Source organism: Dama dama, chromosome 12 (assembly GCF_033118175.1).
Source record: "Dama dama isolate Ldn47 chromosome 12, ASM3311817v1, whole genome shotgun sequence".
Classification (NCBI taxonomy): Eukaryota; Metazoa; Chordata; class Mammalia; order Artiodactyla; family Cervidae; genus Dama; species Dama dama.
In genome coordinates this window covers 10,652,296-10,679,831 of record NC_083692.1, presented here as the reverse complement: position 1 = coordinate 10,679,831, position 27,536 = coordinate 10,652,296, and the positions used below count along the sequence as shown (strand labels likewise).

At 38.9% G+C, this 27,536-nt stretch overlaps 1 pseudogene; it reads left to right on the top strand.

Annotated features, from left to right (window-relative positions):
- Positions 1-336: 336 nt before the first annotated feature.
- LOC133065898 (zinc finger protein 639-like) lies at positions 337-25,592 on the top strand (annotated as a pseudogene).
- The last annotated feature ends 1,944 nt before the right edge of the window (positions 25,593-27,536 follow it).

Genomic DNA, 27,536 nt, shown 5'->3' with positions numbered 1-27,536 from the left:
AATTTTAGGTCAACCACTTGTCATGTTACTTTAGCTGAATTCTACGTTTTTCTGAAACTCATTGTTTTGTAGGTAATGTGGGGCTAATATGTGTGCTGGTATGCTTCCTCCATACCTCCCAGGCATTTATTAGTTTTCTACCTTTTCCTGACGTGTTCTGTGCCGCAGACACGCACCTCTGTGTTTGCTCCCCCTCTGGGCTCCCCTGTCAGGGAGTTCGGGTTGGGACTGGCCAACGGGAGCTACTAGCAGGTTGAAAGCTGCGTCCAGGTGTTTCTCACGCTCTCCCTGCCTTTGCACCAGGCCTCTGGGAGCAGTTTTGTCTTTTGTCTCATCATGACCAGGCCTCTTACCAAGTGGGCCCTCCTCATGGTTCCTATTCTCCCTGGGCTCCAGGAATGTTTTTTCTCTGTGCCTGTCGACCTGGAGAAACCAGGTAAAAGTCTCCCCTTGCTGCTAATCCCTCAGTGTCTCACATTCATTCTTTGTTCTCTTAATCGTGCCCACCCCCGCTGACTTGAACCATCTGTGGTGAATCCTGTGTTCTGATGCATTCCTCACTTATACATAATGGTTGTTGAAGTTCAAAGAAAATGTTGAAGTATCCTCCCAACAAATACAGAAATGGGTATGTATTCACTTCTTGACACATCCTCCAAAGATGGTGTGGTAGGTTGAATAATGGTTCCCAAAGATGTCCAGGTCCTAATACCAGGAACCTGTGTATCTTACCCTATATGACAAAAGAGATTGACAGATGTTATTGAATTAAAGATCTTCAGATGAAGAGATTAATGTTAAACCATCTGATTAGGATCTAAATGCCATCACAAGTGTCCTTATAAGAGAGAGCCAGAGAGAAATTTGACCCAGAAAAATAAGACAAGGTGACCACTGAATCAGGATGCTCACTGCTAGCTTTGAAAATGGAGGAAGGGACCAAGAATCAACCATGCCTAGAATGCAGCTCTAGGAGCTGGAAAGCGTGAGGAAATGGTCTTCCCTCCAGCCTCTGGCGAGAGCATGACTCTGACAACACCTTGAAGTTGGCCCAATGAAACTGATTTTTGGACTTCTGATCTCTAGAGCTGTAGAATAAATCTGTGTCTGTTTAATCCACTGAGTTTGTGGTAAATTGTTACTGCAGCCATAGAAAACCCTCAGTGATATCCCAAGGTACAGGACCTAGCTTGTAGATTGCGGTCTCAGAATGTAATCTTCAGCCACCATATCATTTTTCACGATGCATTCATGTGAACCAAGATATGAGACTGATGCGTAAAATCACAGTGACAACTTGTCCCTTTCCCATGAGAGATCTCACTCTCCTGTTGACGGAAAGACATGCCAAACTGACCAGTCTATTTTCTCACTGTAAACAGTCAGGCTTGGGAAATCAGTCTGCAATCAGTATGGTAGGATAGTGATTTATAATTGAAAAAAAAAATTGCCACCTAGATGGGAATCTTCAACATTTTCACAGTGTTTCACAACATTTTCACAAGCATCTCATCCATTTACCACTCTCCAGCAGGCAAATCTGGAAAGACAAATCATAGCTGAATGTTGTTAGTGGAACATTAACTCTGAACAAGGGCAGTTAGATTAATTACTTGCTGAATGGCAACAGACTTGGAGAATGAAGCACTTGGACTCCTTTGGCTGGAATCTTACTATCTGTCTCCCTTGTAGGGCACACCTTGCTGCAGAACCAGGATAGGTGTGCTTGTTTGGTAAGATTCCGTCTCTCCTAGGCCTTATCTGGATGGTCAATAAAAAATTAATAGCCCCTGTGATTTTTTCTCATGAGGATATCCATCCTTCCACCTATTTGGGGGGATGTGTGGAACTTCATTCTAGCCAGTGTTGAGTTTTGCTGGCATAGAACCCATATAGTTTCTTTAAAGTAAAGTTGCATATCTCATTATGTGTTGGTTTGATAATAAAATGGACAATCTTATTTTCTTTCATATTGTGGTGGAGAGATTTGCTTCAGCATTTTTCCATAAACTGATAACAGATCTTATGGGGATTGTACAAGGTAATGTATAAAGAGGGCTCAGCTCTGCTCTGTAGAGAAGGCAATCAATAAACGTCATTCCTCATGTCGTATTCCCTGAATGTCTAGAGTGTAGTATGGTGTAAGGGTATGTTGGGAGGTTAAAATTCAGAATGAGAACATCAGAACCTGTCATCCTCTGACAGTCTTAAACATCTCAGGGAAGCAGAAAACCCAGTATTTAGAGCTCTGTTTCTTTGTTCTTTTGATGAAACATATATTGTTCATGAAAGAAATCTTTTTTTTTTTTTTAATTTCACTCTGATCTAACTATAGAGATACTTTCAGGCTGGGACAAGATTTCATTATTACAGAGACTTATGAAATTCTCAGTAGGCAAACACATCTTGAAAAGACAATGTTTTCATTTTGCATATTGATGTAGTGTAGAAAAATAAAATTAAATGATACATGTATTTCATTCAAAGGCTTATACACCTGATTTTATATAATAGCCATCTTTTCCCTATATATATTACAATTCCTGAAATATATTCCCATCAAAATTCAGTGCTAGAGAATGAAAATATTCATCCTCAAGAATGTAGCAAGCTTAGCATTATATAATTAATCAGATACTAGTAATTTCATAGTAAAACAGTCTGATAAATTGTCACATACAATACTATGCTTAGAATACAATGTAGCAGAAAGAAATGATCTCAGATTTCAACGAAACGGATATGGTTTTAAGTACTGGCTTGGCATAAAATCTTAATTGCTAAAATGAAGTTGATAAATAAAAGTATGTAGGCAGATAATCTGGTTCATATGTAAGTGTAGGTTAATAATAATGAGAATAACAACTGCATTTTCTTGATGATGATACAAAATGTAAGGTACGGGACAAAAAGCAGTTTTTCAGATTGATTTATTTAAGGCTGCGCTGGGTCTTTGCTGCCGTGTGCGGGCCTTCTCCGGCTGTGGCGAGCAGGGGCTGCTCTCTAGTTGCCGCGTGTGGGTTCCTCACTGCAGTGCTTTCTCTTATTGCATCGAACCTGCATCTCCTGCATTGGCAGGCGCATTCTTTACCATCGAGCCCCCAGGGAAGCCTAGGACTAGAAAATTGACCATGATTTATGGGAAGAGAAAAAACACTTTTGTAGAAAAATACGTAACGATTCCCTCCGCCCCCAGTTTTGAAGTTTATCAGCTTTAAATAGTCTTTTCCCCTATGCCTATCTTATTCTCTAACCTGGTCACTGTAGACATCTTTATTAAAGGTTGTGAATTCAGCCATAACAGATATACTGTATTGTACCTGATGCCTACAATAAAGAAGCACTTTTTTTTTGTTTTTTTTTTACAATTTAAGAATCAGGGGAGAAGATGGATTTTAGTATAATGGAAAACTGCAGGCATTATTCCAAGGGCGTATATTAAATCATCTGGTAGTGAGCTAAGTCAGTATTAGATGTTGCTTGGATATAGGGAATGAAGGACAATGATTTTGGGAGAAAGCAGGAGAGTTTTGTTACCTAATCTTCTAGAGTTCCTAGAAAAGATTTAATTAATGAAAGTCTTCTTTCACCTGAGTATGTCTCCTAATCACAATAGCTAACATTTTCATATTGCTTCCTATAGTATTTGATGTAATTGTTTCAATACAGAGTAAAGACAATTGTACAGATATTATTATTATACCCCTTTCCCTTTCTAAGTTGTTATACTTTGTTTTGTTTTATAGCTGAGGCAGCAGAAGCTCATTTTGTTAGATTGTTTCCAAGTCCACAAGGCTTCCCTGGTGGCTCAGATGGTAAAGCATCTTCCTGAAGTGCAGGAGACCCGGGTTCGATCCCTGGGTTGGGAAGATCCCCTGGAGAAGGCAATGGCAACCCCCTCCAGTACTCTTGCCTGGAAAACCCCATGGATGGAGGAGGCTTGTAGGCTACAGTCCATGGGGTCACAAAGAGTCTGACAGGACTGAGCAGCTTCACTTTCACTTTCCAAGTCAACTTAATTGAACTTTAGATAGGAGTTTCCTTTCACTGGAAAAATACCTGGCTCAATTATTTGTAGATAAAGTAAGTGGATCAAGGAAGTAGGTGATGGGTGAAGGAATTAGACTGAAGCTTCTAGGACACAGACCTGTAGGATAGTGCCAAGATGCATGGTTAAGTTAGTACCAGAAATAGTTAGTTTATGTCACAAAAAATGTCACCACTGTGCAGAGCAGGCTTAACCCAGGCTACCAAGCAGTATCACCATGGGACCCGGGGATAGTGTGTCATGAGCTCCAGATACCAATCCTTCTCACTGAACAGTGTTGAAGTGTGTATTAATTGTCTTATTACAATCCCCCTTAATTTACAGTATTAAAGACCCCCCTGTGGAGTCTGTGAATTTATTAAAATTTGTGGCTGTTACTACTGCTAAGGGCAGCCATAACTAAGGAATATGTATGTAGCACAGAAACATCATTCAAAATTGGATTGAGATTAATCGGGTAGCATCTTGCATAGAAAATGTGCAGCACAAAAAGAGAAAATGTGCCCCCAAATATAATCTGCTTGTCTAAGTTCACATTTAAGGTAAATTCCTACACAAAGATTTTTTATAACCTTCATCCCATCCACCAAACAGTCCAAGTTCTCCTCTACTGTCCTTTTTTCTCCATCTCTTCAGTTCAGTTGCTCAGTCGTGTCCGACTCTTTGCGACCCCATGAACCGCAGCATGCCAGGCCTCCCTGTCCATCACCAACTCCCAGAGTCCACCCAAATTCATTTCCATCGAGTTGGTGATGCCATCCAACCATCTCATCCTCTGTCGTCCCCATCTCCTCCTCCCCTCAATCCCTCCCAGCATCAGGGTCTTTTCCAATGAGTCAGCTCTTCGCATCAGGTGGCCAAAGTATTGGAGTTTCAGCTTCAACATCAGTCCATCCAATGAACACCCAGGACTGATCTCCATCTCTAGGTCTCTTCTAGTTATCAAACCTGAATAGATTATAATAGGGATAGAAAACCTACAGAGGTTAAGAGCTTAGCTTTGGAATTCAATAAGTTTGGTTCTGAATTCTAGTCTATTTCTGAATTCTACTTTATTTCTGAGCTGAACTTTGAGCCTCAATTTCTCATCTATAAAACTGACCTAATAATAGAACACACGTTAAGGGGCTTTTGTGATGAATATTCATCACTGAGTGTAAAAATCTAAGCACCATGCCTGACATACAGTAAGCACTTAATAAAAGATGAGTCCACTGCCATTGTTTTCAAAGCTAATGAGGTTTTTTTTTTTTTTTTTCCTCTGCTTGGTCAATTCATTCATTCATTCATTCAACAAATATTTTTAGTATTTGCTCGCTCTTGAGGTCCCATGTGATCAATTGAAAAAGAATCATCAGAAGGAGAACAAGAAAGGCTAAGGTGAAAAGGACTAAGGGTGTTGTTGAGCTCCCTTTCTGCTTTTCTTTGATGAGTAATCACTGTTTGGTCAAAAATTCACCTGCCACAATCCATTACTTGCCCCCAAAGATATAAAGCAGATGGAAACATTAACAGTATAACTTGTGTTATTTGAATTTTGGGGATTATTAAGAATTTTTCTAATTCTTTGTGATTCTCTGTGTCTACATGAGTAGAAAGCTGTTTCATTTTATTTTGGCCCAAATCATTTTTATGAAAGCCTGAGTTTGTTTTTAAAGAGCCGGCTTTAGAGTTGGATCGCAAAAGCATGCCCCAAAGTGGATGTCGCTCAGTCGTGTCCGACTCTGTGACCCTTGGATTTCTCCAGGCCAGAATACTGGAGTAGGTAGCCTTTCCCTTCTCCAGGGGATCTTCTCAACCCAGGAACTGAACCAGGGTCTCCTGCATTGCAGGCAGATTTTTACCTACTGAGCTATCAGGGAATGGGGTGTAAAACTGGGAGAGGAGACTGTTTCCCACCGAGTAGTTCCCTAAGGAGAGTCCCTCTAGGTTGTTCTGAGACTGCAAAAAGGTGAAGTACTGTTTGGAGACAGATCTTTTTATCTCATGCCCAAAGGAACATGTTGTACTTAGAAAATACCTGCTTTATCAACTTGATTATTTTTGTGCCAGACTTTTAAATGAACCCTTTACCATGAGCAAGGTGGAACTGACAAAGCAACCAACACTCATACATGGCTGAGTGCCAAGCAACGTGACCTTTCATCTCTCTTAATTGCTTTTCCCTTATTAATCCCGATCTATTATTGATTGTACCATTATGCCATGCTTCTAATGACTTTGCCTGGGAGGATCAAAATTTATTTAATATTTGGAATACTCCTTAGAGGAAGAAGTTGGAAAAAAATAGTATTAATTAAAGGTAGCATTTCTCAGGCTTTCCTAACTAACCATTGCTTCTATTAAAATCCTAATTATCTTTTAAAGTATAAATTAAGTTCTGTACCCTCCACAAGTTTTGTTGGACTATACCATTTTGATGATTATATTTTTGCTCATATTGATCACTTGACTCAATTCGAATTTAGTATTCCACTCTAGTCTATGACAGATTATTTGTATAGCTTGTCTAAGGTCCTTCACTGAGGTGTCAGCTCTTTGAAATCAGAGACAAGACTTATTCTCTGGTATTCTTATAGTGATAAACATTTTTCTCTTTGTCAACAGTAAATTGTAACTTTATCAATAATATTAATGCCATTTTATACTTTTGTTATTTGTAAGATTTTACAAAATCTTTACATGAGCATTATCATTTTAGACCCTCATAGCTTTCAACTGCCCAGTGAGTGAAGTATTTAATTTTATAGATAAGGAAATGTAATCAAATGAAAATTTAAGTTGCTTATTATAAGTCTTGACATACCATAGAATGTATGATCGTAGAATGTTGTTATTGTATATTGTTGTGTTTTTACTGTCGTTGGGTAACTCTGACTTTCCTTTATTGTGGTTAATACATAAGGATTTCTATTCTATAGAAGGCCCAAGAGGGATCAAAACTATGGGATGAAAGGGGCAGATTATGCATAAATTCTTGCCTTTGGATATGCATGTGTGACTCCTTCCAATAGGAAGAAAAAAAGTGTGCGGTGAAAAGAAGGGCCACTGCTAGCGCATAAATGAGATAGAAAAAAAGCCCACCTCCGGAGCTTCCTCCCGCACAGGCACATACAGCACTTGTTAATGCATGAAGCCATCTGCTCCATTTGCTCAGCGCGCTTGCACGCGAGCAGCCTGTTTGTGCATCGTAACCCAGGATAAATGATGAGAGCAGCGTGGCTGTGCAAGGGTCCAGAGCAGACATTGATAGAGAATCAGTAAGTGATACTGGAGATGTTTGTTGGGAGGTTCAGTAGAGGAAGGTACATAAGCCAACAGGAATATTTAGAAGGACTTTTTTTGGCACAGAAGCATGAATAATCCTGTTATGTCTCTTTAGACACATGTACCCTGGGACTTTAAGTCTTTTTAATAAGCAGAGAACAGAATTTAGGAAAGATGATTCTATTTTGACCTCAAGTCAAAAGACTTGATATCTTAAAAATACTACCATTCTTTCAGTTCAGTTCAGTTCGTGTCCGACTCTTTGCAACCCCATGAATCACAGCACGCCAGGCCTCCCTGTCGATCACCAACTCCCGGAGTTTACTCAAATTCATTTCCATCGAGTTGGTGATGCCATCCAGCCATCTCATCCTCTGTCGTCCCCTTCTCCTCCTGCCCCCAATCCCTCCCAGCATCAGGGTCTTTTCCAGTGAGTCAGCTCTTCGCATGAGGTGGCCAAAGTATTGGAGTTTCAGCTTCAGCATCAGTCCTTCCAATGAACACCCAGGACTGATCTCCTTTAGGGTGGACTGGTTGGATCTCCTTGCAGTACAAGGGACTCTCAAGAGTCTTCTCCAATACCATAGTTCAAAAGCATCAATTTTTCTGCACTCAGCTTTCCTCACAGTCCAAATGTCACATCCATACATGACCACTGGAAAAACTATAGCCTTGACTAGATGGGCCTTTGTTGGCAAAGTAATGTCTCTGCTCTCTAATATGCTATCTAGGTTGGTCATAACTTTCCTTCCAAGGGGTAAGCATCTTTTAATTTCATGGCTGCAATCACCATCTGCAGTGATTTGGGAGCCCAGAAAAATAAAGTCTGACACTGTTTCCACTGTCTCCCCATCTATTTCCCATGAAGTGATGGGACCAGATGTCATGATCTTAGTTTTCTGAATGTTGAGCTTTAAGCCAACTTTTTCACTCTCCTCTTTCACTTTCATCAAGAGGCTTTTTAGCTCCTCTTCACTTTTTGCCATAAGGGTGGTGACATCTGCATATCTGAAGTTATTGATATTTCTCCCGGCAATCTTGATTCCAGCTTGTGCTTCTTCCAGCCCAGCGTTTCTCATGATGTACTCTGCATAGAAGTTAAATAAGCAGGGTGACAATATACAGCCTTGACATACTCTTTTTCCTATTTGGAACCAGTCTGTAGTTCCATGTCCAGTTCTAACTGTTGCTTCCTGGCCTGCATACAGGTTTCTCAAGAGGCAGGTCAGGTGGTCTGGTATTCCCATCTCTTTCAGAATTTTCCACAGTTTATTGTGATCTACACAGTCAAAGGCTTTGGCATAGTCAATAAAGCAGAAATAGATGTTTTTCTGGAACTCTCTTGCTTTTTCAAAGATCCAGTGGATATTGGCAATTTGATCTCTGGTTCCTCTGCCTTTTCTAAAACCAGCTTGAATATCTGGAAGTTCACAGTTCACATACTGCTGAAGCCTGGCTTGGAGAAGTTTGAGCATAACTTTACTAGTGTGTGAGATGAGTGCAATTGTGCAGTAGTTTGAGCATTCTCTGGGGTTGCCTTTCTTAGGGATTGGAATGAAAACTGACCTTTTCCAGTCCTGTGGCCACTGCTGAGTTTTCCAAATTTGCTGGCATATTGAATGCAGCACTTTCACAGCATCATCTGTCAGGATTTGAAATAGCTCAACTGGAATTCCATCACATCCACTAGCTTTGTTCATAGTGATGCTCTAAGGCCTACCTGACTTCACATTCCAGGATGTCTGGTTCTAGGTGAGTGATCACACCATTGTGATTATCTGGGTCATTGAAGATCTTTTTTGTACAGTTCTTCTGTGTATTCTTGCCACCTCTTCTTAACATCTTCTGCTTCTGTTAGGTCCATACCATTTCTGTCCTTTATTGAACCCATCTTTGAGTGAAATATTCCCTTGGTATCTCTAATTTTCTTGAAGAGATCTCTAGTCGTTCCCATTCTGTTGTTTTCCTCTATTTCTTTGCATTGATCACTGAGGAAGGCTTTCTTATCTCTCCTGGCTATTCTTTAGAACTCTGCATTCAAATGGGAATACCTTTCCTTTTATTCTTTCAGTATGTGAGTTATTTTCATAGTGTGTCTGTCCCATTCTTAAAGATACCTTTGAAAATTTCAAAAAGGCATCCTCTTCTCAGTGGAAAAAAAATATATACTGACATATGTACCTAAGTATTCCACCATTAATTTCAGTATTGGATCCATTATTGTATTTGGTGTGGTTTTCTCGATTCTAGCTATTCATCGCAGTTACTGAAGGTCCTTTAAAATGCATGGATCGCCTGCCTCTACTCTAGCAGATTCTGATTAGTAAGTTTGGGAAGAAGTCTCATACACTGGAATCATTTATGAGATGAGATCAAAGAGAGAAAAAGTCTACGGACAATGACAAGAAAAGAAATTAAAGGCTGTTTTACACTGTTGAACATAAATCACTGGAGAACTTATAATACAAATAAATTAGGTGAGTATCTGAAAAACACATATCTAGAGTGGCTTTATCATATTAACAAAAACATTACTTTCATTTTGTTGATAGTATTCATGAAAATAGATAACGGAAGGCCTTGGGCAGAGGAAGGATTTGAGAATATGGTACAGAGAGGAAAGATTTGCAGAATGTAGCATGGAGCGGAAGTTGACATTTCCACTATTGATACCGTCTAGGAAATAACCTGGGAAATTGATCACTCTGGAGGCACAGAGACTTCTAGAAGATGATACTGTGTTTTCACTTTGTCAGGTTTTAGACAGTACGGACAGTTGAATAAAATTATTCAGTTCATTTTGAATGTAAAACTAATTAATGAGTCATGAAAGGATGATGAGTGATAATGAAATTATAAGCAACATTCTCTGATGGAACAAGAAAAAAATCTCTTAAAAGGAAGTTAGCAGATTTGCAGTGAGATGTTTTGAAATATTTTTAACATTTCCTTCATGGATTTTCATTAGGAAAACAAAATATACCATTTGCAAGAACTGTTTCTTTGGTGTCTCACTGAGAGAAAAGCTTTGGATACAGAGTATTAGGCTGAATGCTAAAAATAAAAATGTTTTTTGAGGCCAAAATCTCCATCATCAAGTGTTAATTCATGCCCTCTTTTTTTTTTATCAGTTTAATGATATTTTCAATATTAATATTGTAAACACAACAAATGTGTACATGTTAATTTAAATGCTGGGACATTGTTGCACATTTGCTATGACAAGCCTAGACAGTGCATTAGAAAAGCAGAAATAATGCTTTGCACAAAGGTCCATATGGTCCAAGCTATGGTTTTTCCAGAAGTCATATACAGATATGAGAGCTGGACCAACAAGATTGATGCAGGAAATTATTTCTTCAGAAGAAAATTTCTTTCTGTAACTTGTTTCTCTTAAATATAACTTGTTGAGAAAAAGCTATAAAGATACTTTGTAGCAGAATTAGAGTAAGGAAATTCATTGAACACCCTTATATGTAAACAGCTGGAGTGTCAGAGTATTACGGAGAATATCGATTTGAAGAGGCAGGATCCCTGGGTTCTGAGCTGTGTTATTTCTCTTCTCACGGCCTCAGTTTTTGTAAAGCTGTGCGTGGTGAAAGAGGCGTATGTACATGTGTGTGTGCATGCACAGAGGTTTGTCCTGTTCTGGAAGATCACACATTTATTAAAAAGGCATTAGTCGGATGTCTGCTTAATTAAAGTATGACAGTAGACCCTGGATGTGTGGATGTGATGATGACAGCCCTGGGACTGGCCTCATAGTCCAGTGGCTAAGAATTTGCCTTCCTGTGAAAGGAATATGGGTTTGACCCCTGGTTGGGGAACTAAGATCCCACATGCGTTGGGCTGGCAAGTCCTGACATCAGCATAAAAAGTAAAATTAAAAACCTTTAAAAAAATGCATCTGAAGTCTAGTGGTGCATCAGGATGGTAGCTATGATAAGGGGAGGGTACAGAAGCAAGTGAAATGTACTGAATTCTGTGAGAAGGAGAGCTTGAGGACCACATGCGTATGAAGCTTCCCTCAACTGCTTTTTAAGATGAATCCTTTTTTTAGGATTTGATGGTGGGTAGGACAGGGGTCCAAACCATGGCCAGAAACTGGAACCCAGACTGGAACTGAAGGGAATGATTGTGTCTTGGAAAATAGGAACATGGAACTTTTACTGCATGGTTGTGTCTGAATCTCCCTACTTCCCTAACCAGGTAAAATCTGCTCCGCGCACACAGGCCTCGTGCAAATGGTTGCTCTGTAGGAATCAAGGGAAAGCAGCCAAGTTCCAAGTCTGAGGTGATAGGAAATAGAGATAGAATAACCTTCATAAGGCAACATGAACCATCCACTTAACAGGATACTGAATCCAATGGTGACTCAGTGAACCATTAAGCAGGTAGGAATTTGCAGAAACTTCAGGTTGGCTTCTACAGAAGAAATAAGAATAATTTTCCATTTTTCTTCTCTCAAGCATCACTCTTCACACATTTTCACCATGCTCTGTGCCCCAAGAAGTCAGCCTTCCTGGATTCTATCCAAGGGCTCTCTTGCCCTCTGACCTCTGACTTGGTTTGAACAATGGGAAGCACTAGCAGGCAGGTAGGAGGAGGGAGAAGAAGGAGGCGGGGGTTTAATTCCTTGATCTCCTTTCTGCAGAGTTCCATGGGTTTTCTGCCTCCCCTACCACGGAGCACAGGTCCTGGCAGGAGGTGTCGTCCACTGTCCCAGGGGCCCTGCGTCCCAACGGTGGCGGCAGCTCTCCTGCAGTTGCCAACCCTGGGTTACTGCACGGCCCGTCGAGATCTCCTTACAAACGCCCTCACTTATAAAACAGTTTACTAACTCTCCTCAAGACACCACTTTAAGTGCGCCAATTGTTTGCTTTTGGAAGCCTAGTATTAAAGACCTTAAATACGTGAGTATCCTTACATATACTTTAAGTATATAGTGAGGGGCAGTTTGGAAACACAAATAGAAATGTATGAAGGATAAATAACTAAAAAAAAATAATTATTGGTACTCAGTATGATGGTAAAGTGAATAACACTATTATAGGCGGAGAAGGCAATGGCAACCCACTCCAGTACCCTTGCCTGGAAAATCCCACGGGCAGAGGAGCCTGGTAGGCTGCAGTCCATGGGGTTGCGAAGAGTCAGATACGACTGAGCAACTTCACTTTCACTTTCCACTTTCACGCATTGGAGAAGGCAATGGCAACCCACTCCATGTTCTTGCCTGGAGAATCCCAGAGACAGCAGAGCCTGGTGGGCTGCCGTCTGTGGGGTCGCACAGAGTCGGACACGGCTGGAGCGACTTAGCAGCAGCAGCAGCAGCAGGCACTACAAATGAGTTCAGCAAAGTTTTGGCAAATAAAATCATAGCTGTTGGTGTTACAGAGAATTAGTTTGATAACCTTATTTTGTCGATGAAAAGCTTAGACCTTCCAGGAAGAAACTGATTTTCTCAGTAACCCTGTTTTTTAGTGGCAGAATATGAATGAGTGTGTATGAATGTGTTTATATATATGTGTGTGTGTGTGTATGCCTGAAAATTCTATTTTCTTATTTATCTCTGATCAGTAGTTGACAATCTCATAGAAGTAACTTCATGAGTTCATCTCAGTTACTCTGTATTGTTTTCCCAGCAAATTGTTATGTATCTCTACCTTTTTCAATGTCTTGCAAAGCTTTCTGACTTATTTGATGACTGTTTTCCAGGGAAGGTTTTTTTTTTTTTTTTCCTTTTGGTGGAGAAGGAAGGGGAAGCCATTTTGTGAGGATCATTGCAAAAAATCAGCAGATAAAAAAAAGGCTCTATTGAGATGTGCAACATGTTAGTTTACTGACTTGCCCCTCAAATCAACTCTGTTTATAGTGTGCATGGGTTTCAGTTTGGTGCCTCAGGTATGTTCCATATGACACTGAAATTAAGGTTTGATAAAAAGAGTCAAAACTGAGAGTATTTAGTCCATGGATGCTAAGTGTCAGTACCTGTTGGTTGTTCCTCACAATCTAGTCCAAGGAATTCCTGTATCACAGTCACTTGGATTCTTTTTAGCAATAACACAGATTCTTCAGTCTCACCTAAGACCTACTTAATCAGAGCTTCTAGGAGTGGGGTCCAGGATTCCTTATTTTTAATACATTTTCTGAAACAACTTTTAGGTACACACAGGTTTGAAATTGTGATACTAGGAAGAAGAATATACATCAGAATTGCTAAGTGCATTCAGCCTGATATTTGTTTGGTCATTATTGATGAAAGCTGGCTTTTAAAATGTTTTCCCCAAATGCAGTGACTGTCTTTCTTGGATTTAGGTGAACAGGTAAGTTAGGTCTGTGTATATATTGTGAACTGGATTTTTGATAACAAACTTGGATCTCCAGCAGAAGTAACTTTCCAGCTACTGTGGAGCTGAATGAAAAATACAACCACTGATTGATGGCCAGACCCCTATGATGTTTTGAACTTTTAAAGAAGCTAAGACTGGGTGACTGATTTGTGGTTGAAGGGGGCTAAACATTCTCTCCAGGAGTTCAGGGAACCCGCTGCTTCCTAAGCCGGCAAAGAAGAGAAATCCTTGAGGCAGAGGTGCTTCAATTTGCATGAGATGAACGAAGCACGCTTCCCATTAGCTGGTTGTTGCCTCTCTTGATGACTACCTTGGGGAGGAGATGGGGGTTGTGAACTTTGAAGTGGATTATTAATTATTCATGCCTCCTTCGCCTGGACGGAGGTAACCTGCATCTCAGGAGTCGGGCCCAGAATTCATTATCTTCGTGTCGATTTTTGCAATAAAAATAACACTGAATATTAATCCTTTCACCTTCATTCTTAACTCTTCTTCCCCCTCCTCTGTTCCCTAGATAGATTGTGGAAAATCATGGCTCTCCCTTAATTCTCCCATCCGCTATACTCCTGGGCTGTTTATTGTTTATTCAATTATTTGGAGGTTCATTAAACTGAGAATTAAGTTCAAGGGCTAGTTGCCTACTTGAAAACTCTGCAGAATGCAGTATTTCCCTACTCAGACTTTCAATTCATTTCTTTTTTAGCATGGTTGTGCTAATTATGTCATGATGAGTGAATTGTCACCTGTCCCCTTTTTTTTGTTTTTATATTTTAAAATTTTTGAAGTTTTGTACTTTTCCTGTTCCTTAGGCACAGTTCTCTATGGATGTTGCTGTCAGGTTTAGTCAGGGTGTTATAGTAAAAAGCAGAAGACTTGCTCTTGTCAAATGTACGTGTCGGTGCATTTGAGTTTACCTGTGTGTATGTGTATGTGCCTCTTAAGTCTGTCTGTGCATTTTTCTTTCTAAGGGAGCCAATGGATAAATCATTACTTACGAAAAGTATAAGTTAATGAAATGGGAGGTCATTAAGTCCTCGTAACAAAGAATAGTCTGCCTCATTATCTGATATGTGGAGACAAGGATTGATTCAGAGGTGAGTTATGATTAGTTTGCTGAAGACTCAATATGAAGATTCATAAACAGGAAAGGGAAAATGTAAAGGAAAGAAAAGTATGACATGACAATAATTAAATGAACAAATATAATGACAGTCACATGTTTATACCAAGACATTTATGTGATCAGTGTTGATGCTTCTAGCCATTGCCTTCTTGACTTTGTTCTGACTTGCGTTTTTCTACTTATTCTCTCTGCATTCTTCTTTCTCTCTTTCTTTTTTCTTTTATTAACTAAAGTATATAGTTTATACTAGTGTTCACCCTTGATGTTGTACATGTGGTGGGTTATGGCAAATGTGTGTGTGTGTGTGTGTGTGTGTGTGTGTGTGTGTGCTCAGTCATGTCTGACTCTGCAACGCCATGGACTGGTGGCCCACCAGACTCCTCTGTCCATGGGATTTCCCAGGCAAGAATACTGGAGTGGGTTGCCATTTCATTGTAGAATATATCCATATACTCATCATCACAGGAGAAGGCAATGGCACCCCACCCCAGTACTCTTGCCTGGAAGATCCCATGGATGGAGGAGCCTGGTGGGTGGCAGTCCATGGGGTCGCTAAGAGTCAGACACAACTGAGCGACTTCACTTTCACTTCTCACTTTCATGCATTGGAGAAGGAAATGGTAACCCACTCCAATATTCTTGCCTGGAGAATCCCAGGGACGGCAGAGTCTGGTGGGCTGCCGTCTATGGGGTCGCACAGAGTCAGACACGACTGAGCAACTTAGCAGCAGCAGCAGCATCACAGTATCATACAGCATAATTTCATTGCCCTAAAAATCCCCTGTTGCTCCATCCATTTTTCCTCCCAAACCCCTGCCCCCAGAACTTCTTGCTACCACTAATTATTTTACAGTCCCTATAGTTTTGCCTTTTCCAGGATGTCATGTAGCTGGAAGAATACAGTGTAAAGGCCTTTTCAGACTGGCTTTTTTCACTTGGCGATAGGCATTTGTTGTTCCCTTATATCTTTTTTGTGGTTTGATAGCTCATTTCTTTCTATCGTTGAATACTATCCCTTTGTATGGATGTATACAATTTGTTTTATCTATTACCTAGTGAAGAATATCTTGGTCTATTTGGCAGATTTGAATAAATCTTTTATAATTGTCCAAGTGCAGAATTTTATATGGACATAGGTTTCCAACATAAAGTGGGTAAATACCAAGGAGTGTGATTGCTGGATTTTATGGTAAGACAATGTTTTAACTTTGCAAGAAACTGTCAAACTCTTTCAAAGTGAAGCTACCATTTTGCATTCCTGCCAGCAAAGAATCAGCGTTCTTGTTGCTCCGTATTCGCACCAGCACTTGGTGTTTCAGTGTTTCGGGTTTTAACCTATCTACCAGCTATGCAGTGGCATTTCCTTGTTTTAATTTGCAATTCTCTAACAATGTAAGATGTTGTTGAGGATGTTGTCATATGCTTATTTACCATCATATATCTTCTTTGGTGAGGTATCTGTTCAGATATTTTTCTTATATTTTTAAATCGGGTTGTTTTATTTTCTACTGTTGACTTTTAAAAAGCTCTTTAAATATTTTGGATATATTTTGCAAACATATTCTCCAAATCACTGGATTTTCTTTATATTCTCTTAATAGTCTTCTACATTACAGAATAATTTTAATGAAGTCCTATTTATAATTATTTTTCATTTCAAAAGTTGTGCTTTAGGTGTCTTTTTGCATCTTATTTTCTCTTTTTCTCCATTTCTGAGAACTCAAAATGCAGTTCTGAGTGAGTTGTGGCCTTGCCACTTTCTAGTCACGTGATATTGAACAAATTTCATTTCCTCTCTAAATTTCAGTTTCCAAGTTCTTTGTCTATAACACGGAAATATAATGTTGTGTTCTTTTTGAGTGTGTTGAAAGGGTTCTGTAAGACTATGCATTGAAAATCACCATTTAAACTGTAAATTTCTGTGTTATTTTGTTTTATTTTTCTTTATCTTCCTCATTTGTCTTTCTTACCATTTTCTGTTACCTAGCCTTGAATATAGGAGACGTATTTGCCACTCATCATGTACATGAATAAATAATTCTTTCCCTGAATTGGTAGTTAATAGCAAGTTGCATGTATATGAACCCAGCCAAAAGAAGTTTTAAAAATGATCTAAGCTGATCGTTAGCATCGTTAAGTCAGTTGAAATGAGAGGGTGAGTGATTTGTGTGTGTCTGTGCTTTTTCATCTTGCACTGGGTCTTTTCGTACTCTAGGCCTAGTGAGCTCAGAGTAGTCCAAGATCACATTTTAACATTAAAATTAATCCAAGGTCTTATTTTAACCCTAAAGTTAATTTGACAGAGAGAACAATTCCATTGTGGGCCCTCATACCCAACCTTGTCATAAATATTGGCTCAACAACACCTCAGATCCACTGAGGCAGTGGTTTTCACACTGTGCTCTGTGGGGATGTTGAGTCTGATAACATGTGTATCCTGCAGTTGTTCGGGGCGGGGAGCGGTGCCATCAGGACTCTGAGACCACCCTCCTGACTTCATGAGAACAGTTTTGCTTGTTTTAATTAAGTTCTCCTTGAAATTGTGCTTGAAGAAATGTTTTTTCCTGCTAACAAATTTTTTCTATAAATCAGAATTATAAACTGAAGTTCAAGATTCTAATGAGTTCACCGGTACTGTGTCTTACAAACTAGAGAATATATATCAAGTCTGTTTATTGGAAGACTTACATTAAATGTATTAGTTGTTTTATATGACTAGAATGCCATTGGGAGTGTTATCCAAGATATGGTGTTTGAACAGTGAACTATTCTTCCTTTAAAGTCTTCTGTTTTTATAACTGCCTATGACAGAGCCACTATATCTTGTCACTAGTTCAACTCAATTTGAAAAGCACTTATTCCCACACTCTAATATGTTTTCTCTCACTTGATTTATAAACCTGGCCTTTATATTTTGAGAGCCAAGGATGTGGATGTAAGACCTGAGATATAAATGATGAGGTTGTTTATTATTCTCTTCCTTCTCCAAAGAGACAGATCAAGCAAGAGTTAGAAGCAAGAACTGTATGAATGGAAATAAAAAGGACACCTCAGTGGAAATTTTAGATGTTTATTCCATTAATTTCTACTGATCCACCCTTTGAAATATCTTCTGTATCTGATCCTCTATTTCTATTCCCACAACTTCCCTCCTCTCCAAATATTTTTCAGTTCACATAATTCTCCCTGTGTTCATTCCGTCTCACCTTTAATTCATTCTACACATGGCCTTGAAAATTAACTTTTTAAAATGCTAATCCTATACTGTTGCTTTATGGCTAAGAAAAAAAAAAACTCAAATGAATATTCCTTATGTCAGAATCAAGTTCTTACTAAACACCATGGCATTCAAGTTTTCCATAAGCCTCATTTATGTTTAAAAAGATTCAGATTTTTTTTAGTATTTCCCAATCTTATTTTTTAAGGCTTTTCTCATGTTTTATTTCTACAAGCTCATCTGGTAGTCAAAATAAATGGACTGTTCTCCTTTCAAAGTTCAGTCTGGTCCATCACTCCAACTATAACCATCTTTGGATCACTATATTTAAATTGCTCTAAATATATATTCTGAGAAATTTATTTTGGTTAAATTAATACTACCATTTAATTATTTCTGTTGTATTTATAAGTAGATTGCTATCTATTGGAAAACAAGAATCAGGTTGTACCACAGAACCACAACCACAGACAACAATAAAAGCCACTATGATTTCTTATGAGTACTTATTGTGACCACGATATGTGATAAGCACCATGTCTTTTATTTTTTAATCTTCAAAGTCACTGCAAGCTAGTCTTTGTTATTTCATTTGACACATGAGAAAATAAAGGCTCATAGATAGGTGTTAAATAGCTTTACTAAGATACCACAAATAATATTTGGTAGAGCTGGACTTAAAACCTAATTCTGTTGGAAAACTAACAAACAGAAAACCCTTTTCAGTTTATATATTGTACAGTATTTGGTTTGTTTGGTATCTATTTCAGCAGACAATACAACTCTACCAAAAAGGATAATTTGAAATGAGTTTTTGAAATCCAGCCTTACAGAAGGAAACACTAGTCTTGATAAGGAAACAGATTAAAATATTTCCAAAGCTTCCTTTGGATGCATGAGACAAGTGCTCGGGGCTGGTGCACTGGGAAGACCCAGAGGGATCGGGTAGAGAGGGAGGTGGGAGGGGGGATCGGGATGGGGAATACATGTGGATCCATGGCTGATTCATGTCAATGTATGACAAAAACCACTACAATATTGTAAAGTAATCAGCCTCCAACTAATAAAAACAAATGAAAAAAAAATTAATTCCTTTCAAAAAAAAAGAAGGCAAAAATGCACACACACCAAAAAAAAAATAAAAAAAGTTAATTCCTGTCAGGTAAGGAACTGGTATTGCAGTTAACGTTAGAGACCCTTACTAGTTGTGCCATGACATGAAATTTTCCCGAATCAAGCAAATATTACAAAGCTCTGTGACCAAAGATAGAAAAGGGTAGGGTGGTCCTTGTGAAGCTGAAAACTCAGCATCTGCAACAGAGTTTTGGGTGAAGAAGAGAAGAATTACTTTGTCAACAAAGATCCAAATAGTCAAAGCTATGGTTTTTCCAGTAGTCATGTATGGATGTGAGAGTTGGACCATAAAGAAGGCTGAGCGCCGAAGGATTGATGCTTTTGAACTGTGGTGTTGGAGAAGGCTCTTGTGAGTCCCTTGGACTGCAATGAGATCCAACCAGTCCATCCTAAAGGAGCTCAGTCCTGGGTGTTCATTGGAAGGACTGATGCTGAAGCTGAAGCTCCAATACTTTGGCCACCTGATGCAAAGAGATAACTCATTTGAAAAGACCCTGATGCTGGGAAAGATTGAGGGCAGGAGGAGAAGGGGACAACAGAGGATGAGATGGTTGGATGGCATCACCGACTCAATGGACATGAGTTTGAGCAAGCTCCAGGAGATAGTGAAGGACAGGGAAGCCTGGTGTGCTGCAGTTGTGGGGTCACCAGGAGTCAGACAGGACTGAGCGGCTGAACAAGAAGAAGAGAAGAGTAGCTTTATTGCTTTGGCAGGCTAAAGTGGGCTCACTGGGCTCCTGCCCCTGACGTGATGTTTCAGGCGTGGGTTTCTGATAAGGTTAGGCTGTGTGCAAGGCCTCCACTCCTTTAATCTGACCTCAGGTGGTCTCCGGCTGAGCTTCCCTGGTTCTCAAGGTTAGTAAACTGTGACTTTCGCTGGAATCAAGAATTAATTCTCTGGAATTAAGAATGCTTCATCAAGTATCTAATATCTTGCATTTGTTGGGGATGTTAGTTCTGCAGAAGAGCTCAAAGATATTGTCATGTGGACCTCTTGAAGCAGAACAGGACTCAGCCCACACCTGCACTGTTGTTTCTTGATGGCTGCTCCCTTGTCTCTGTATCCCCTCCCTTAAACTCCCAGAAGGTCAAGGAGGCTGAAGCCTGTTTCCTACAAACCAGAAACAGGGAACACAGAGAGGCTTCTCTACACCATCCTGCTCCATTTCACTTGGAGAAAACTCTGCCAAAGCCTGGGCTATAGAGTTTTCCTTGCTGAAGCTAGAATGAGAATGCTACTTATCCTCTACTGCTTCTCCTAGCTAAAAAGACTAGTGAGACCAGAAGTTACACTATTTTGGTGGAATAAATAGCAGAATTGTTCTATCATCTCTCCCTAATTTCTTTGGGAATGAAAGCCTATAGAGAGAACACAGCTTGTACTGCCTAGTCATTGGTAAACTTTCTAAGGAAAGGGTAAGCCTTTTGTAAGCTCCTTTATCTGCAAAATGTTTTTCTTTGTTTAGAACTTTGAAGAAAGACATCTTTGAATGACTTCTTTGATAAATGTTTTTTATTATTTTTTCTGATTATTATAAGCTTCTGTTTTTCTACCTCTACAATGCCTTTGGTCATTATGGATATATATCACAGCACAAATATTACCCAATAATTTTTTTGAAAAAGCAAGGATTCTATTAATAGCCATAGTGATGGGAAAACACATTTAGAAATCTCCATTTGTCCTCTCACTTCCAATTTGTTTCCTCTAATTCACTACATCAGTGAGTAAGACAGCCTCACTTGGAACTAAGATTCCTTAATTTTCTGTTAGGCAGATTTCTTATCTTTCTGGGACAGACATTGTCTGGCTCTAATCAGATTGTTGACTGAGAAAACAAGAGCTTAGAGAGAGACTGAATAACATTCAAAACAAGCAAACAAATAAAGAAGCCTAGGAAAACATGAGCACTCTCCCAGAAGGAAAAAAAAAAAAAAGAATGCACATAAACTAAGTAAACTATTTTTTCCCTCAAGAATGTCTTTACTTGACTGTTTGAATCAGATCATTATTTGGGAGATATAATAGCCATTGAATATCTTGTACTAAAATTTTTTAAAATCTGGTTACATTTTTTATTTTTTATTATTGAAATCTGTGTGTGAGTTATAGCTATAAACTGTGTATCCTTCCTTTTACACAGGTCAAATAAGCTTAGACTATAAACTATCAAGGCAAAACCAGTTGGTTACTAAAACTTATGAGAAGTAACAAAGGGTAGTCTTTGGAAATAAGTCTTAAATACAGAGAATTTCGTGGGAATGAAAGTTGTTCAGATGATATGCCCCTTAAAGTTTTACATGGTTTAATTAATCGTTGCTAAGTTCTTAAAGAAGCAAATGCATTTTGGATTTTAAGGAGGCTCCAAATGACAGAAAGGTTATTGGAAATCCTTGAAGGGCTCAGCAGGAATTTTCTATCCTCATTATCTAGAGAAGAAAAGTTATGACCTTGGAAGAAAAGTTATGACCAAACTAGACAGTATATTAAAAAGCAGAGACATTACTTTGCCAACAAAGGTCTGTCTAGTCAAGACTATGGTTTTTCCAGCAGTCAGGTATGGATGTGAGAGTTGGAGTATAAAAAAGCTGAGCACCGAAGAATTGATGCTTTTGAACTGTGGTGTTGGAGGAGACTCTTGAGAGTCCCTTGGACTGCAAGGAGATCCAACCAGTCCATTCTAAAGGAAATCAGTTCTGAATATTCATTGGAAGGACTGATGCTGAAGCTGGAATTCCAATACTTTGGCCACCTGATGTGAAGAACTGACTCATTGGAAAAGACCCTGATGCTGGGAAAGACTGAAGTAGGAAGAGAAGGGGAAAACAGAGGATGAGATGGTTGGATGCCATCACTGACTCGATGGACTTGAGTTTGAGTAAACTCTGGGAGTTGGTGATGGACAGGGAGGCCTGGCGTGCTGCAGTCCATGGGGTCGCAAGGAGTAGGACACAACTGAGCAACTGAATTGACTGACTGATTAACTAGAGAAGGTTGGGAAAACACTCAAAGATGAAGCGTTATATAAAGACTAGTGTTGTTATTGGAGTCATTAAGCATGAGTTCATGTACACTTATGGAACTGGTCAGTCTTCCTTAATCCTAACAGACTGAAATTTCCAACTGTTTATTTCCCTTCTGGTCTTAAAACTGCTATTGACCTTTGAATTGTAATTTTTTTTTTAAAAGAACGACATAAATGTGGATACATTGTAATTGTACTGTTGGGTCATTATTATAATCTAACCTAGAAGGATGTACATAATTATTTGAAATAAAATTTAATGTAACATTTTGGTAACCTTTATTTGAAGTTTAAAAATTATCTTTACTATTATTACCTTTTATTATATATTTTAATTATACTTCCCCTTCTTAGTCTATACATTCCCTTATTGTGAAAGCTAAAGTAGCCTCAAGGAGATTATTAAAGTTAGGAATGTGAAATTCCTTATTTCCTTCATTCTAAAATCATTGAATATGTTTGTATCATTTATTAGGAAATATTTTGTTGATATGAAACAAACTTTCAATCTGATAATGAGTTTTATCTCCAATAGAGATAAATAATCCTGGATCATAGAAAAAGCAAGGGGATTCCAGAAGAAGCATCTCCTTCTGGTAAGCCTTTAACTGTGTGGAGCACAACAAACTGTGGATATCTTAAATGAATGGGAATACCAGACCACCTTTCCTGTCTCCTAAGAAACCTACATTCAGGTCAAGAGTCAACAATTAGAACTGGACATGGAAAAATGGACTGGTTCCAAATTGGGAAAGGAGTACATCAAGGCTGTATGTTGTCACCCTGCTTATTTAACTTATATGCAGGTTGCATCATGTGAAATGCTGGGCTGGATGAATCACAAGCTGAAATCAAGATTGCCAGAAGAAATTTCAACAACCTCAGATGTGCAGATGATACCACTCTAGTGGCAGAAAGCAAGAGAAACTAAAGAGCCTCTTGATGAAAGTGAAACAGGAGGGTGAAAAAGCTGGCTTAAAACTCAACACTCCAAAAATTAAGATCATGGATTTGGGTCCCATCACTTCATGGCAAATAGATGGGGAAAAATGGAAACAGTGACAGACTTTATTTTCTTGGGCTCCAAAATCACTGTGATGGTGACTGCAGCCATGATATTAAAAGATGCTCGCTCCTTGAAAGAAAGACTATGACAACTAACATAGACAGCGTATTAAAAAGCAGAGACATGCCCTGAAGGAACCCGTGTTGGTATGGAGGTGTCTGTAGGGGTCATGGGCCACCAGACCACCCCCGGGGCTGGAGGCCTGTGGTCCCTCCTCGGCCCCAATTCTCACCTCCTCACCTCTCCACCCTCTTAGTGGGCCCCTAAGGCTTATGGCACAGATGTGGAGTGCATATTTTACTATCTGTAAAAACTTCTCTGTACTTTTTTCCCCCTCACTATAGTATTAAACATTACAGCAAATTAAAAAGATGTGAATGAATATCCTACAAAAAGAAAAAGGAAGACTTTACATCTTTCTCCTTATTCAGATTCCTCTGGAATAAGCAGAATTGCAGATGGGTTCAGTGGAGTTTTTTTCTGATCATTGTTACCATGTTTGTTCTATGAGACAACCAGACAAGATATTTTGACAACGAAGATGATGATTCAGATACAGAGACATCAAATGTCTCGCCAGAATTTACAGATGGAATCAAGGCCAGAAATAGAAATCAATACAACCTGATTCCCAGTCCTGTACTTAGAATTCTAGACCACACTGCCTTTCCTACAGAAAAATCTGCTGATATTGATATCTGTGATGAAGAGTTTGACTCTCCTGAATCAGCCCACCAGCAGACTCAAGAAGAGAGCCCCACTGAAGTTCACACTACTGAAGATGTTCCAGTTGCCGCAGAAGTGCACCAGATTTCTGAAGATTATGATATCGAGACAGAAAACAAATCCTCTGAGATTCTCCGAGACCAAACTGATGAAGAGTCACCAGCTCAACCTTGCAGAGTTGTTGGCAAGAGCCAAGCTTTGAATGTGACTGCCCAGCAGAAATGGCCTTATTGAGAACTAATAGCAGTGACCCCTATAAATGTGAACTTTGTGAGTTCAACAGAAAATATTTTTCTGATTTAAAGCAGCATATGATCTTGAAGCTTAAAGTGTACTGATTCAAATGTGTGCTGAGTATGCAGAGAAAGTTTCTCTACCAGCTTCTTATCAAACATCCAAACTGCATGAAGAGGATCCCTACGTTTGTAAGTACTGTGATTATAAGACAGAAAGCTGTGGTACATACACACAATGGGCTCTTACTCAGCATTAAAAAGAGTGCATTTGAGTCAGTTCTAATGAGGTGGATGAAACTGGAGACTATTGTACAGAGTGAAGTAAGAAAGAAAAACATCAATACAGAATATTAATGCATATATATGAAATTTAAAAAGATGGTAATGATGACCCTATATGCAAGACAGCAAAAGAGACACAGATGTAAAGAACAGACTTTTGGACTCTGTGGGAGAAGGCGAGGGTGGGACAGTTTGAGAGAATAGCACTGAAGCATGTATATTATAATATGTGAAACAGATCGCCAGTCCAGGTTCGATGTATGAGACAGGGTGCTCAGGCTGGTGCACTGGGATGACCCAGAGGGATGGGATGGGGAAGGAGGTGGGAGGGGGATTCAGGATGGGGAACACATGTACACCCATGGCAGATTCATGTCAATGTATGGCAGAAACCACTACAATATTGTAAAGTAATTAGCCTCTGATTAAAATAAATTAATTAATTAAAAAAAGAGCAATTTTTGAGCCCAGCACATTGCAGACCCCCATTTTAATGATCACCTTTATGTATGTGAGAAGTGTGACATACAGTTCTCCTCGGGCAGGGAGCTCTACCTACATTTCCAGGAGCACAGCTCTGATGAATGGCACTTGTGTCTGTTCTGTGAACATGAAGTGAATGATCCAGAAGGCTTGCATAGCCATGTGGTAAATGAGCATGCAGTTAATTAATAAAGGATAACAAATAAGTAATAAATAAAGTAAGTAACACTGGGGAACATGGACAGTAGAGCCTCTTAAGCAAAATCACACTTGACAAATGTAAAAACTTCTTTGTTAGTCCAGTATGTGGGTTTCAGAGTAGACTTCATACAAATGTTAACAGATACGTTGCTATTGAACATATTAAATTTTTTTCTCATGTTTATGAGAAACATAACTGTGGGAAAGGCTTCTCAAGTATGCTAGAATATTGCAAAGATTTAAATCGCATTTATCTGAAGGGATTTGCTTATGTCAATACGCTGAATATTCAACAGGAGAGACTGAAGATTTTAAAATTCATCTAGATCACAAACATTTGGCTGATTTACCTCATAACTGTAGTGAATGCTTGATGAAGTTTGGAAGTGAAAGGGAATTAATAAGTCAATTTCCAGTCCATGAGACACCTTGATTGTTCTCTTTAAATTCCATAAAGTTTATGTGAAATAATAAATTCAACTACTTTGGCAATGTTAAAAAAAAGAAAAAAAAAAAAAAAAACAGAGACATCACTTTGCTGACAAAAGTCTATATAGTCAAAGCTATGGTTTTTCCAGGATATACAGAAGAGACAGTTGGACCATAAAGAAGGCTTAGTGCCAAAGAATTGATGCTTTCAAATTGTGGTACTGGAGAAGACTCTTGAGAGTCCCTTGGACAGCAAGGAGAACACACCAGTCAATCCTAAAGGAAAGCACCCTTAAATATTCATTGGAAGGACTGATGCTGAAGTTGAGGCTCCAATTCTTTGGCCACCTGATGTGAAGAACTGACTCATTGGAAAGACCCTGATGCTGGGAAAGATTGAAGGCAGGAGGAGAAGGGGACGACAGAGGATGAGATGGTTGCATGGCATCATCAATTCAATGGACATGAGTTTGAGAAAGCTCAGGGAGATAATGAAGGACAGGGAGGCCTGGCTTGGGCCACTTAACAACAACAGCATCTCCAATAAGACTTTGGTTTCATAATTCATTTTATTTGTTTTATGATGCTTTTACTTTTATATTATACTGAAAAATAACTATATTAATTACATTTAAGTGTAATGATACATTTCTTTGTAATTAACAAAATGATATCTTTCATTGAAACACAAACTCCATGAATACAGAGGGTCAAAGAAAGAAAAGAAAGTTAAAAGAAAAAGTGAAAATGTAGTCGCTCAGTCCAGTCCTTCACAACACCATGGACTGTAGCCTGCCAGTCTCCTCTGTCTGTGGAGTTCTTCAGGCAAGAATACTGGAGTGGGTAGCCATTCCCTTCTCCAGAGGATCTTCCCAACCCAGGGACTGAACCAAAGGCTCTTGCTTTGCAGGCGAATTCTTTACCATCCAAGCCGCCAGTTCAGTTCAGTTCAGTCACTCAGTCATGTCCAACTCTTTGTGACCCCATGGACTGCAGCACACCAGGCCTCCCTGTCCATTACCACTCCTGGAATTTACTTGTTTGATTGATTATTTGTTTTTTGTTATTGAAAGCTTGACTAAGTTCTTTCACTTTCCTTCTTGGTAGTTTGACCACAGATAGGCATAGTAATGGAAAAGCTTATAAAATGAGAGACATAGAGTCATAGTTTTAAAATAAGTAAAATTTTATGAAATTTTAAGTTTTTAAATTTATATAATGTCCACAGGTGGTACATACCCTTAAAATAATTAATCCCACCCCTCAACTTTTCTCCTTATGCATGCTGAATCTGCTTTCATTCACCAGTTGGCAAATATGTGCCACTATCTCATACTTGGAATATTCTGTCTGCCAACTGTTTGATTTTGGAAATACCAATATCTTTGTATAACAGTGTTTGTTCAATTATTAGACTATTTTATGTCATAATGTGTTTTGAAATGAGTAGAAAATTGAAAATGCTAAAATGGTGGCAATATTAAGCATATTAAAAGTACAACTTTGAATTCATTTGAATGTTCATGAAATTCAATTATGAAAGAAAATAGAAAAGTAAAATGGTATAAAATCCTAAAAATCTATAATTAAGTACAGCTCTTGAAAGGTGAGGCTTAATGATAAATTTATGGAGGGTATTAAACATTGGATTGAGTGATGATTAGTAATGTTACAGCTAAAAATTTTGAATGCTTCTTTGCCCTAGCAGAGAACTAAGGTTTGTAAAAGCATTGTATAATTTGATTTCCACAACAACAATATGAAATGTATGTCAGGAACTGTGAAGGGGCTGAGATTTTATTCTACATGCTTGCTAGTTGACATAGATTCACAGACGCAGGTAGAAGATACAGACTAGTGGAACAGAGATGAAGAACTGTTTGTTACAGAAACTGCAGAAACCAGACTATCAGCATTTCTACCAGTCTCCACATCCAGATTCCTGCAG